Here is a 13,281-nt window from a genome sequence, read left to right as displayed (position 1 = left end):
CTCCCATTTCTTATCCGATGTTTTCTTGAGTGCCGCCACTTATTTCTGTCATTATTATATGTATATATATATATATATATATATATATAGAGAGAGAGATACGGGACGAGGGACTCGCCCCTCGTCTCCCGCGGTAGTCGAGGGGCGGCGCTAGTTGACCGGCCTCAAGCTCTTGGAAATATAAACCCCCGCTTTGAAGTCGAGAGAGAAGCCGCTGTGGGGATAGCGTAATGGCGAACGCACCGCACCGGTTATGCGGAGATGTGGGTTCGAGTCCCGCTCCCGGAAAAACGGCGGATTTTTTCTCGACCTATATTTTCGCTTATTTATCAATGAATCAAAGAAACGTGAGAAGCACACGTCATTCGGCCCTATTCAATATTTCGAAAAAAGCCGAATAGCACTGGCAATGACGACTGCAACCTTGATATATATATATATATATATATATATATATATATATATATATATATATATATATATATATATATATATATATATATATATATATATATATATATATATATATATATATATATATATATATGGCAGTCCGATGATCCCCCACCAAGACCGACTGTGCCAACCGGCGCTGGTACATTGCCCAAGGATGCTCATAATATATATATATAGTTCTCCACTTTCTTTCTGTCTTTCCAAATTCTTTATCTCTTTCAATGACCTCCTACTCCCGCCCCTTTTTTTCCGAGGTTTTCTTTACTGTCAAGTCTTATTTCTGTGTTATTTTCAATGAACCCCTCATTTCCTATTCTGATTTGGTACATGCATAGCAAGGGCCTCGGTTCTGGCAGCCGTGGTGCCATAGGAAGCTTAAGAGGGTTCAACGCTAGTCGACAACACTCCACATGTCGTAGACACTAGATTCACAGCCCGGGGGTTAAAAAGAGGGTCCCCTTCACACCGAGTAGTCCGAGTGGCGCTGGCTACCACCCACAAGCACAGGAAAGAAAAATACCTTTACATGAATCTTCCAGAAATAGAGGGGAAAACTCGCCCCGCCAGTAGCGTAGTGGTAAAGGTACCCAACCGGTATTCTGGATGTCGTGTGTTCCGATCCCACCTGGCGGTCATTTCTCTCAAGTTTCTTTCTTTCCAAATTCTTGATCTGTTTCGATGACCTACCACATCCTCCCCTTGGCTTTCCAATGTTTTCTTGACTGTAAACTCTTATTGCTGTGTTATATATATATATATATATATATATATATATATATATATATATATATATATATTTATATATATATATATATATATATATATATAGTTATGGGAAAAATGAAGCAGGAGTTTATTGGCGCAGACACACCGGGTGAAAACACACTAGGCCGCGATGCACTAGCTTGTACAAAAGATGCAGAACGCGTCTAGATCCTCTTCCTCGTCTTCCTTTCAGTTCTTTCATAGAGGCGCTATGACGCATACTAAGGTGGGCGGATTCTAACAGGGAAGCCGCCGTGAGACATACACAAAGGGCTCGCGCGATGATAGCACAGCAGCATTGCCCTCTCCCCTGAAAGGCGTGGTCCCGATGCTTTACCTACAGTTTCTCTAGACAGAAAAACAAGAGAAATGACAGTTCGACAGTTTTCCGAGGTTTAGTTCAACGAGCGCGATAAAGTTTCTTCTGCGCAGCATGGACAACCTCAGATCGCATAGAGGCCCACGGGGAACGCACTGTTCCCTCAGGAATAGCCTACATTTCACGTCACTCATCCGGTGCAATACTGTGTTTTGTCCGAAGTAGCGTCGCAGTAACTACTCGTAGTGACCTCGTCGACGAACCAGAGTCCACACCCACACTTGTTCTACTGTCCGGTAAGCTGTGCCGGAAGTAGTACCACCGCGCATCACGGGTTTGCGGGTTTCGAATGCGCTGAAGTGTTACCTGGCGTGAGGCTTCTGTACGCGGAACAATTTCTTTAGCACCATAAGTAGCATTGGCACACTCTTGAGGAAGAAGCATCGAGTCGAGCATTGCGATGACATCCCGATCATATACCAAGCGAAAAGGAGAAAAGCGCGTAGTTTCTGGTTCCGCGGTATTGTATGCGAACGTCACATAAGGAAGGATGTCACCCAGTTACGGTGGTCTATGTCCACGTACATTCAAAGCATATCTGCTACTGTCTTGTTCAATCGTTCTGTAAGTCCATTACACTGAGGGTGATACGCGCTCTTTTTACGGTGGCCGGTGCAGCTAAGCTTGTGGACTTCGTCAAGCACTTGCGCTGTGAAAGCAGTTCCCCTGTGATGACTACCGCTGGGACTCATGGCGAAGTATTTTGTTTTGAATGAAGAACTTCAGAACATCTTTGGCAGAGCCCCGGGAAACAGCTTTGGTCTCACAATAATGAGTCAAATAAACAGTAGCAACAATGATCAAGTTGTTGCCAGACGAGGACAGAGGACAAGGACCCAAAAGGTCCATCCCCACATGTTGAAAGGGTACTTCTGGGGGATCTATGGGCTGCAGAAATTCTGCTGGCTTTGTTGGGGGCATCTTGCACATCTAACAGTCACGACCGGTTCTAACATACCGCTTAACGCTCTCAGTTAGCTTCGACGAGTATTACGTGAGGCATATGCGTGCAAATGCGCGGCAGAAGCCGAGGTGACCGGAGGACGGCTCGTCGTGACAGGCTCCGAGGATCTCCTCACGGACTTTTTTGGGAGCCACGAGTAGGTACGTTGTTTCCGTGGGACCAAAATTCGTTTTGTACAGGAGGTTGGTGAGGAGACAAAAGGATGTATGGATGCGTGCAAAAAATTGGAGGTAATCGAGAGATTTGCCTTTCGACGTAATCAATAAGGGGACTGAGCTCTTAATTATCTCGCTGTTCTTAAGCGAGGGTCATTGGTCTTATGGCACCGAGGGAGCCACCGTCATCGCCTGCATCGGTTGAGTCCTGAGCAATGGGGGCGCGTGTCAAGCAGTCTGCGCCGCTGTGCTTGCGGTCCAATTTCTGATCTATCGTTTCGTCGAACTCCTGTAATCAGAGGCTTCAGTAGGCTAGATGCCCTGAGGGATCTTTCAAGATCGCCAGCTTAAAGAGAGAGTGATAATCCGTTACCATTTTAAAAGGTTGCCTGTATAAATATGGCCGGAATTTCATGACCGCCCACAGAACTGCCAAGTATCCTTTTTCTGTTGTGAAATACTACGCTGCGGTGCGTGAAAAAATTCGGCTTACAGTACAGACACCATCTTGCCTGTGTACACGTTCCGCTCCTAGGCCGATATTGCTAGCATCGGTGTGTATTTCCGTTTCTGCGTCTTCATCAAAGTGGCCAAGGACAGGCGTGCTCTGTAAGCGATTTTTGAGTTCGCTAAATGCTCCGGACTCCTCCGGCCTTAAATAAAAGGAACGTCGTTTCTCGTCAAACGGGTTAAAGGCTCCGCTATTTAGGAAAAATTCCCCACAAAGCGCCAATTGTAAGCACAGAGGCCTAAAAAGTGGCAGACAGCTCTTTTGTCACTAGTACCGGCAAATGCACATATTCCAGCTGTTTTCTGTGGGTTGGGACGGGTGCCTTCACCACTGACAATATGGCCTTAAAATTTCAGTTCCTTGTACCCGGAGTGGCACTTTTCCGGTTTGAGGGAAAGTTGCGCAGAACGAAGGGCTTGTAGAACTGAACAGACTCGCTCTAAATTCTCTTCGAAAGGTTCAGAAAAACACCACCATGTCGTCTAGATAGACACGGCATTTCTGCCGTTTGAGGCAAGATGAAACAGCGCCCATCATTCTCTGGAACGTGGCAGGAGCAGTATACAAGTCGAATAGGAGCACTTTCATTTTGTAGAGTCCGTCTGAAGAAATGAATGCGGTTTTCTGGCGGTGTGGTTCGTCCACCTCGATTTGCCAATATCCGCGGCGTAAGTCAATCGATGGGAAAAACGTAGCATGGTGGAGGCGATTTAAAGGGTCATCGACACGCAGGAAAGGGTACACATCACTTTTTCCCCTTGTTTAGTTTCCTGTAATAAACACCGAAACGGAGAGTACTGTCTTCCTTTTCTACGAGGACTACATGTGATGCCCACGGACTCGTTGACGTTGTATGACGTCGTCGGCGAGAACTTCTTTCACCTGATCGCGAATAGCGTCGTTTTCCTTTGCCGAAACTTGGTAAGGGTGCTGGTGTATGGGCTGCTCGTTATCATCGGTTACAATACCATGTTTTTATGCTGGCCTTCCATACTTTTGATGACGTAGGAAAGCAATCGCTAAAAGAGTTGCCAATCTTGAGAAGCTGCCGCTGTTTTTGTGCTGTCAGGTTAAGGTTCACGTCAACCTTTGTAGTTCTTGAGACATGAGTTGAGGTGGATGACTCCGCTAAACTGTGCAGCTTGGGAGCGTCGCTGACCTCTTTAAAGTAATCGGCGGCAATATGGAATGGTAGAGGATGGTGTTCTGCGCTGAAATTCGCCAAGAAAAGTTCGGTTTGCCCGTTAATAAGGTCAACCAGGCCACGGGCGCGCAAACTTGCATTGCGACGAGAAGCAAAACGTTTTGCTCCACGATGCCACAGTTTGCTGGTGCTCGCTGGCATTCAACGGTGACAAACATGCTGGCTTGAAGCGGCAGCGTCACTTTGTCTTCGCAGATGCTGAGTACCGGTCTTGACTGAGCCTGCTCGTCGTACCCTGGTTGTGGGGTGGAAATTGTGACGACCAGCTCCCGTAGGATTATAATTGTGGCGTACTAGCGAAGGAAGTCGAGGCTTAGTTTAAGGTGCTTTGAGCATTCATGCAGCATGACGAAACCACCGGTAAAGCTCACATCACAAATTTCGATCCTCGCAGTACACATACCAATGGGGACCACGAGGTGACCACCCATTGTACGGATTGGCGAGCCATTCTAGGGTTTTGTAACCTTCCGAAACTTTGCTGCGAGGGAGCCATTTATGAAAGAATATACAGCGCCAGTATCGACTAGAGCGATTAATGTGTGATTATTGACGAATACTGGAATGTCGGCGGAAATTATTTCGTTTTCATCAAAGTTCGTTATCTGCGTCGGTTGAGCTAAAAGGGTTTGTAACGTCAATGGAGGCTCCGGACCTTGATACGCAGCGGGCTTGCTACCGGAGGTAGCAGGCTTCAGTTTCCCCGACGTGGGCTCGGGGACCTGTACCCAGTCTGGTCAGAACTGAAAGGACGGCCAGACGAGGGATGACGTCGGGGTAAGGGCGATCTGCATTGGTGCACTACTCGAGGTGTTGAGGGTAGCTCGTTGAGGGCCAGGTACTCCTGAATTTCCCGTGGTCGTTCCCCATAGCGTGGTCGCTGCACATCCGGCGAAAACCCACGGAGCCCCATTCAGCGATAAGGGCAGTGGAGGGTTACATGCCCGTCTTCTCCACATTGGTAGCAGAGGAGCCGGTTGTCAGAAGTGCGCCCCAAGGATGCTTTACTTTCCAGGCGCCTTGGTTCATAGCGAGTCGCAGGGTTCAAGACGCGCTGAAATGGCTGCGGGGCAGCAGACCGAAACACAGCCACTACAGGAGCAGGAGTGCGGACCACATCAGCATAAGCTGCTACTGGACGTGGCACAGGAGCTGATGTGCGCCGCACATTCGTATAAGTTGGAATCGATCGTTCGACTTCAGTTGTTGGTGGTTCCACCGCTCGGCGTAATTCTTCACGGATAACACCGATCATGTTAGCAAGGGTTGGCTCATTGCTTCCTGCTTGTAGCAGCTGCAGTTCTTCGCGCAGAACGCTACGCACAAGTTCCCGGAGGGCTCTGATGTCAAATAGTGATCCGCAAGCGGCAATGTTCACTTGACGTCCGTACTGCGTGGCGCGTCGCCACAGCGAGCGTTCCAGTGTGGACGCCTCGCGTACGAATTCGGCTAATGTCGTAAGAGGGCTTCGAGCAAGTCCAGCGAAACCTGTTCCTTGACATCACGTATGAGGTGGCACACCTTCACTGGTTCACTCATTTCGGGATTGGCGCGGTTGAACAAGAGCGACATGTCTCCCACAAACAAGCCCACACTGTCGTTTGGCTTTTGAGCCCAAGACAGAAGAGCCCAGTCTGCCTTCTCTTTCAGCTCGTCGCTGCCGTAGGTCTTCATCAACTTACGCTGGAACTCTGGCCAGCTGGATATCTTGCAGTCATTATTTACGAACCATATTTTAGTGAACTCTTCCAGCAAAAGTAAACATTGATAAGAATGCGATTGTCATCCCAGTCGTTAAACTCGGTCGCACGATTGAAATCGTCCAGCCAATCATCCACGTCCTCATAAGGCTCTCCGTGAAACGGCCGTGGTGTGCCTGGTGTGTGAAAAACCACCAGCGAGGTGGAACCGCTGCACTGGGTAGTTTGGCTGGCCAAACGCGTGTTGTGGAAGTCGTGGGCTCGGATCACGCCCGCCGGAAATTTTTTCTCCATATATATAAAAACAAATATATATATATATAAAGATATATATATATATATATATATATACGATAGAGAAGTCAAACTGAAAAACATAACAACATTTATTCTAACGTTTCGACCGGGGGCCGGTCTTTTTCAAAGACCGGCCCCCGGTCGAAACGTTAGAATAAATGTTGTTATGTTTTTCAGTTTGACTTCTCTATCGTACAGCTAACCTCATAGCCAGGAACCTTTTCTCTTAACTTTATATATATATATATATATATATATATAGAAATAAGGATTGGCAGTCAAGAAGACCTCGGAAAGCAAAGGGGAAGCTGTGGTAGGCCATTGAAACAGATCAAGAATTTGGAAAGAAAGAAAGAAAGCGAAGAAAAAATGCCCGCCAGGTGGGATCCGAACCCACGACCTCCAGAATACCGGTCTGGTGCGATGACCACTACGCTACCGGCGGGGCTATTTTTCCCCACCACTTTCTGGGGTATATATATGAATGATTTTTCCCTATTCTTGGTGGTGGTAGCCAGCGCAGGAAAAAACTACATTGACATAAATACCCCTGAAAGTGACGGAGATAAAGAGCCCGGCTTGTACCGCAGTGATTATCGCACCTGACCGGTATACTGGAGGTCGTGGGTTCGGATCTTACCTGGCGGGCTTTTTTTCTACACTTTCTTTCTTTCCAAATTCTTGATCTGTTTCAATGGCCTACCACAGCTTCCCCTTTGCTTTCCGAGGTCTTCTTGACTGCCAATCCTTATTTCTGTGTTATTTCTACGAGTCCCTCATTTCCTATTCTGATTCGCTACATGCATAGCGAGGGCCTCTGTTCTGGCAGTCTTGGTGCCATAGGGAGCTTAAGAGGGTTCAACGCTGGTTGACCACTCTCGACATGTCGTAGACACTCGAGTCACGGCGCGGGGATTAAAAAGAAGGTCCCCTTCACCCCGAGAAGTCAGAGTGGCGCTGGCTACCACCCCCAAGCACAGGAACAAAATTACATTGACATAAATACCCCAGAAAGCGGGGGAGAAAATCGCCCCGCCGGTAGCGTAGTGGTTATCGCACCAGACCGGTATTCTGGAGGTCGTGGGTTCGGATCCCACCTGGCGGGCATTTTTTCTTCGCTTTCTTTCTTTCTTTCCAAATTCTTGATCTGTTTCAATGGCCTACCACAGCTTCCCCTTTGCTTTCCGAGGTCTTCTTGACTGCCAATCCTTATTTCTGTGTTATTTCTACGAGTCCCTCATTTCCTATTCTGATTCGCTACATGCATAGCGAGGGCCTCTGTTCTGGCAGTCTTGGTGCCATAGGGAGCTTAAGAGGGTTCAACGCTGGTTGACCACTCTCGACATGTCGTAGACACTCGAGTCACGGCGCGGGGATTAAAAAGAAGGTCCCCTTCACCCCGAGAAGTCAGAGTGGCGCTGGCTACCACCCCCAAGCACAGGAACAAAATTACATTGACATAAATACCCCAGAAAGCGGGGGAGAAAATCGCCCCGCCGGTAGCGTAGTGGTTATCGCACCAGACCGGTATTCTGGAGGTCGTGGGTTCGGATCCCACCTGGCGGGCATTTTTTCTTCGCTTTCTTTCTTTCTTTCCAAATTCTTGATCTGTTTCAATGGCCTACCACAGCTTCCCCTTTGCTTTCCGAGGTCTTCTTGACTGCCAATCCTTATTTCTGTGTTATTTCTACGAGTCCCTCATTTCCTATTCTGATTCGCTACATGCATAGCGAGGGCCTCTGTTCTGGCAGTCTTGGTGCCATAGGGAGCTTAAGAGGGTTCAACGCTGGTTGACCACTCTCGACATGTCGTAGACACTCGAGTCACGGCGCGGGGATTAAAAAGAAGGTCCCCTTCACCCCGAGAAGTCAGAGTGGCGCTGGCTACCACCCCCAAGCACAGGAACAAAATTACATTGACATAAATACCCCAGAAAGCGGGGGAGAAAATCGCCCCGCCGGTAGCGTAGTGGTTATCGCACCAGACCGGTATTCTGGAGGTCGTGGGTTCGGATCCCACCTGGCGGGCATTTTTTCTTCGCTTTCTTTCTTTCTTTCCAAATTCTTGATCTGTTTGAATGGCCTACCACAGCTTCCCCTTTGCTTTCCGAGGTCTTCTGACTGCCAATCCTTATTTCTGTGTTATTTCTACGAGTCCCTCATTTCCTATTCTGATTCGCTACATGCATAGCGAGGGCCTCTGTTCTGGCAGTCTTGGTGCCATAGGGAGCTTAAGAGGGTTCAACGCTGGTTGACCACTCTCGACATGTCGTAGACACTCGAGTCACGGCGCGGGGATTAAAAAGAAGGTCCCCTTCACCCCGAGAAGTCAGAGTGGCGCTGGCTACCACCCCCAAGCACAGGAACAAAATTACATTGACATAAATACCCCAGAAAGCGGGGGAGAAAATCGCCCCGCCGGTAGCGTAGTGGTTATCGCACCAGACCGGTATTCTGGAGGTCGTGGGTTCGGATCCCACCTGGCGGGCATTTTTTCTTCGCTTTCTTTCTTTCTTTCCAAATTCTTGATCTGTTTCAATGGCCTACCACAGCTTCCCCTTGGCTTTCCGAGGTCTTCTTGACTGCCAATCCTTATTTCTGTGTTATTTCTACGAGTCCCTCATTTCCTATGCTATATATATATATATATATATATATATATATATATATATATATATATATATATATATATATATATATATATATATATATATATATGTATAGTCTAAAAAGAGAAAAACGCACTCAGAGCGCAAAAAAAATTAGGTTAGTAGAGACAGAGACAAACCAGAAAGACGTAGAAAATAGAAATAGGTTAAATGACGTTTCAGGGAGAGGACTCCCTTTCTTCAGAGTACTCTGAAGAAAAGGAGTCCTCTTCCTGAAACGCCAGTAAACGTATTTCTATTTTCGACGTCTTTCTCGTTGGTCTCTGCCTCTACTAACCTTAAATATATATATATATATATATATATATATATATATATATATATATATATATATATATATATATATATATATATATATATATAAATTTAAATATATATATGTATATGTATATTAATATATATATATACAGACAGAAAATAAGGTTTAGCAGTCAAGAAAACCTCGGAAAGCAAAGGGGAGGTTGTGGTGGGTCATAGAAAGAGATGAAGAATTTTTTGAGTCGAAAAGGAAGTGGTGAAAAAATGCCCGCCGGGTGGCATCCGAGCCTACGACCTCCAGAATACCGGTCTGTTGCGATAACCACTACGCTACCGGCGGGGCAGTTTCCCCAGCCCTTTCTCGGGTATTAATGTTAAGGTGTTTTTGTTTCCAGCACTTGGGGGTGGTAGCCAGCGGCACTCGGACGACTCGGGGTGAAGGGGACCTTCTTTATAACCCCCGGGCCGTGATTCGAGTGTCTGCGACATGTCAAGAGTTGTCGACCAGCGTTGAACCCTCTAAGCTCCCTTTGGCACCAACACTGCCAGAATAGAGGTCCTCGCTAAGCATGTAGCCAATCAGAAAATGGGAAATGAGGGGCTCCGTGAAATAAGACAGATAATAGGGGTTGGTAGTCAATAAAACCTCGGAAAGCAACGGGGAGGTTGTGGTGGGTCATGGAAAGAGATGAAGAATTTTTTGAGTCGAAAAGAAAGTGGTGAAAAAATGACCGCCGGGTCCGAGTGGCCCTGGCTACCTCCCCCAAGTGCAGTAAACAAAAATACCTTAACATAAATACCCGAGAAAGTGCTGGGGAAACAGCCCCGCCAGTAGCGTAGTGGTTATCGTACCAGACCGGTATTCTGGAGGTTGTGGGTTCGGATCTCACCCGGCGGGCATTTTTTCACCACTTTCTGTTTGACTCAAAAAATTTTTCATCTCTTTCTATGACCCACCACAACCTCCCCTTTGCTTTCAGAGGTTTTCTTGACTGCCAACCCTTATTTGCTGTCCTATTTCCAGGAGCCCCTCATTTCCCATTTTCTGAATCGCTACGTGCTTAGCGAGGGCCTCTGTTCTGGCAGTCTTGGTGCCAAAGGGAGCTTAAGAGGGTTCAACGCTGGTCGATCACTCTCGACATGTCGTAGACACTCGAGTCGCGACCCCGGGGGTTAAAAATGAAGGTCCCCTTCACCGCGAGTAGTCCGAGTGGCGCTAGCTACCACCCACAAGTGCAGGAAACAAAAATACATTAACACAAATACCCGAGAAAGTACTGGGGAAACAGCCCCACCGGTAGCGTAGTGGTTATCGCACCACACCGGTATTCTGGAGGTTGTGGGTTTGGATCCCATCCGGCGGGCATTTTTTCACCACTTTCTTTTCGCCTCCAAAAATTCTTCATCTCTTTCTGTGACCCACCACAACCTCCGCTTTGCTTTCCGAGGTTTTCTTGACTACCAACCATTATTTTCTGTCTTATATCACGGAGCCTCTCATTTCCCATTTTCTGATTCGCTACATGCTTAGCGAGGGCCTCTGTTCTGGCAGTCTTGGTGCAAAATTGAGCTTAAGAGGCTTCAACGCTGGTCGACCACTCTCGACATGTCGTAGACACTCGAGTCGCGGCCCGGGGGTTAAAAAAGAAGGCCCCCTTAACCCCGAGTAGACCGAGTGGCGCTGGCTACCACTCCCAAGTGCACGAAACAAAAATACCTTAACATACATACCCGAAAAAGTGCTGGGGAAACAGCCCCTACGGTAGCGTAGTGGTTATCGCACCAGACCGGTATTCTGGAGGTCGTGGATTCGGATCTCTTCCGGTGGGCTTTTTTTCACCACTTTCCTTTCTACTGCAAAAATTCTTCATCTCTTTCTATGACACACCACAACCTCCGCTTTGCTTTCCGAGGTTTTTTTGACTGCCAAACCCTAATTTCTGTCTTATTTCATAGAGCCCCTCATTTCCCATTTTCTGATTCGCTATATATATATATATATATATATATATTTATTGTCACGAAGACAAGGAAGATGCAGTTTTCTTGATTGAGAAACACGTATATTGGAGCAAACCTGTGCTCCTCTAACAACTCAAAAGTATACAGAGGGGGCGAAGCAGCGCTCAACAAAGAGATTTGCACAGGCGAGTGTCGTCGAATCGAATGCTACGTTGTCCGCACTGCAGGCTTTTTATCTTTCGGCGCACGTGATTCTCGAAACATCGATTCACATCGAGAACATAGTACATCCAAGAAGATTATTATGGGCTGTTCACGTTAGATCGGAATGCTCTCCCTATCACAGCAGATAAGACATGCGGCACAGAAAGAAAGAATGGAACACGCGCTTCCCTTGGCGCAGAGATAACACAGACCGGCGCAGCCGGGCAGTAAAAGCAAAACACAAATAAACAAACCCAATGTATGGTTTGCTGCTTTACCCCCCCTCTAAGAGTGCATCGACCCAATGCTAAGATAAGCGACAGTCCGAAAATAAAAATAAAATTCGTTATCGTCCGTAAAAAGGTTTTAAGCAAACCACGTGGGCGACTTCAGGCCGCGTGCGTTGTCGTGATGTGCCGGAGCCACCATCGGGGATAACTTCGTAGGTAAGTTGGCCAACACGTCGTAGAATCTGGTAGGGTCCAAAATACCGTCGCAGGAGCTTCTCACTAAGTCCGCGTCATCGGATGGGAGTCCAAACCCACACACGATCCCCTGGTTGGTACTGGGCGTCTAGGCGTCGGAGGTTGTAGCGGCCCGCATCCACCAGCTGCTGGTCCGTTAAACGAACTCGAGCGAGCTGGCGGGCCTCCTCCGCACGTTGAAGATATCCGTGGACGTCGGCGTTGAGGTCGTCTTCTTCTACGTGCGAAAGCATGGCGTCTAGCATCGTAGTCGGCCTTCTACCATGGACAAGCTTGAACGGCGTCAGCTGCGTCGTCTCCTGGATAGCCGTGTTGTACGCAAACGTGACATACGGGAGCACTTCATCCCAAGTCTTACGTTCAACGTCAACGTACATTGACTGCATATCTGCGATTGTCTTGTTCAGACGTTCTGTTAGTCCGTTCGTTTGGGGGTTGTACGCCGTCGTTCTTTCTGTGATCCGTGTTGCTGTAGCTTAATACTCCTTGCATCAGCTCCGCAGTAAATGCCGTTGCGCGGTCTGTGATTAGGACTTCCAGGACTCCATGTCGCAGCACAGCTTGGGTTATAAAGAACTTCGCTACTTCTTTTGCAGTCCCCCTCGGAAGAGCGGCGGTCTCTGCGTAGCGCGTCATGTAGTCTGTCGCTACGACAATCCACTTGTTCTGTGATCGTGACGTAGGGAACGGGCCTAAAAGGTCCATTCCAGTCTGTTGAAATGGTCTGGATGGGACGGCGATTGGTTGCAGAAGTCCGGCGGGTCTTGTCGGCGGCGTTTTTCGTCGCTGGCAGTCACGGCAGCTCCGGACGTAGTGGGTGAAATCAGAGGTAAGGCCGGGCCAGTAGTACCTTGTCTTGATTTTTCCAATAGTCCGGGCTGTGCCGAGATGTCCGGAAGACTGGTCGTCGTGGCACGCTTCCAAATTTTCGTCACGAAGGTCCGCAAGGACGACGCGAAGGTAATTCGCTCTTGTTCCGGGGCTGAACTTCTTCACGAGGACGGAGTTTCTCAGGTTGATTGCTGGTAAGCTGCGTTTGAAGGTCCTAGGAAGAGCAACGTTGCATCCCTCGAGGTACTCGATTATGACGCGTAAGTCGGGGTCGACACGCGGCTGGGCGGCTAGGTCGCTCTGCGTCTAGATCCCGAAGAACGCGCTGTCTTCATCAGAGTCTTGTGGTGGTGGGTCGACGGGGGCGCGGGACAGGCAGTCGGCGTCGGAGTGTTTCCTGCCGGATTTATAAATGACTGTAACGTCGAACTCCTGCAGGGGC

The sequence above is a fragment of the Haemaphysalis longicornis genome, unplaced genomic scaffold (genome assembly GCF_048455015.1).
Source record: "Haemaphysalis longicornis isolate Haplotype H1 unplaced genomic scaffold, Haemaphysalis longicornis Haplotype H1 scaffold_11, whole genome shotgun sequence".
Classification (NCBI taxonomy): Eukaryota; Metazoa; Arthropoda; class Arachnida; order Ixodida; family Ixodidae; genus Haemaphysalis; species Haemaphysalis longicornis.
This window is presented reverse-complemented; position numbering follows the sequence as displayed.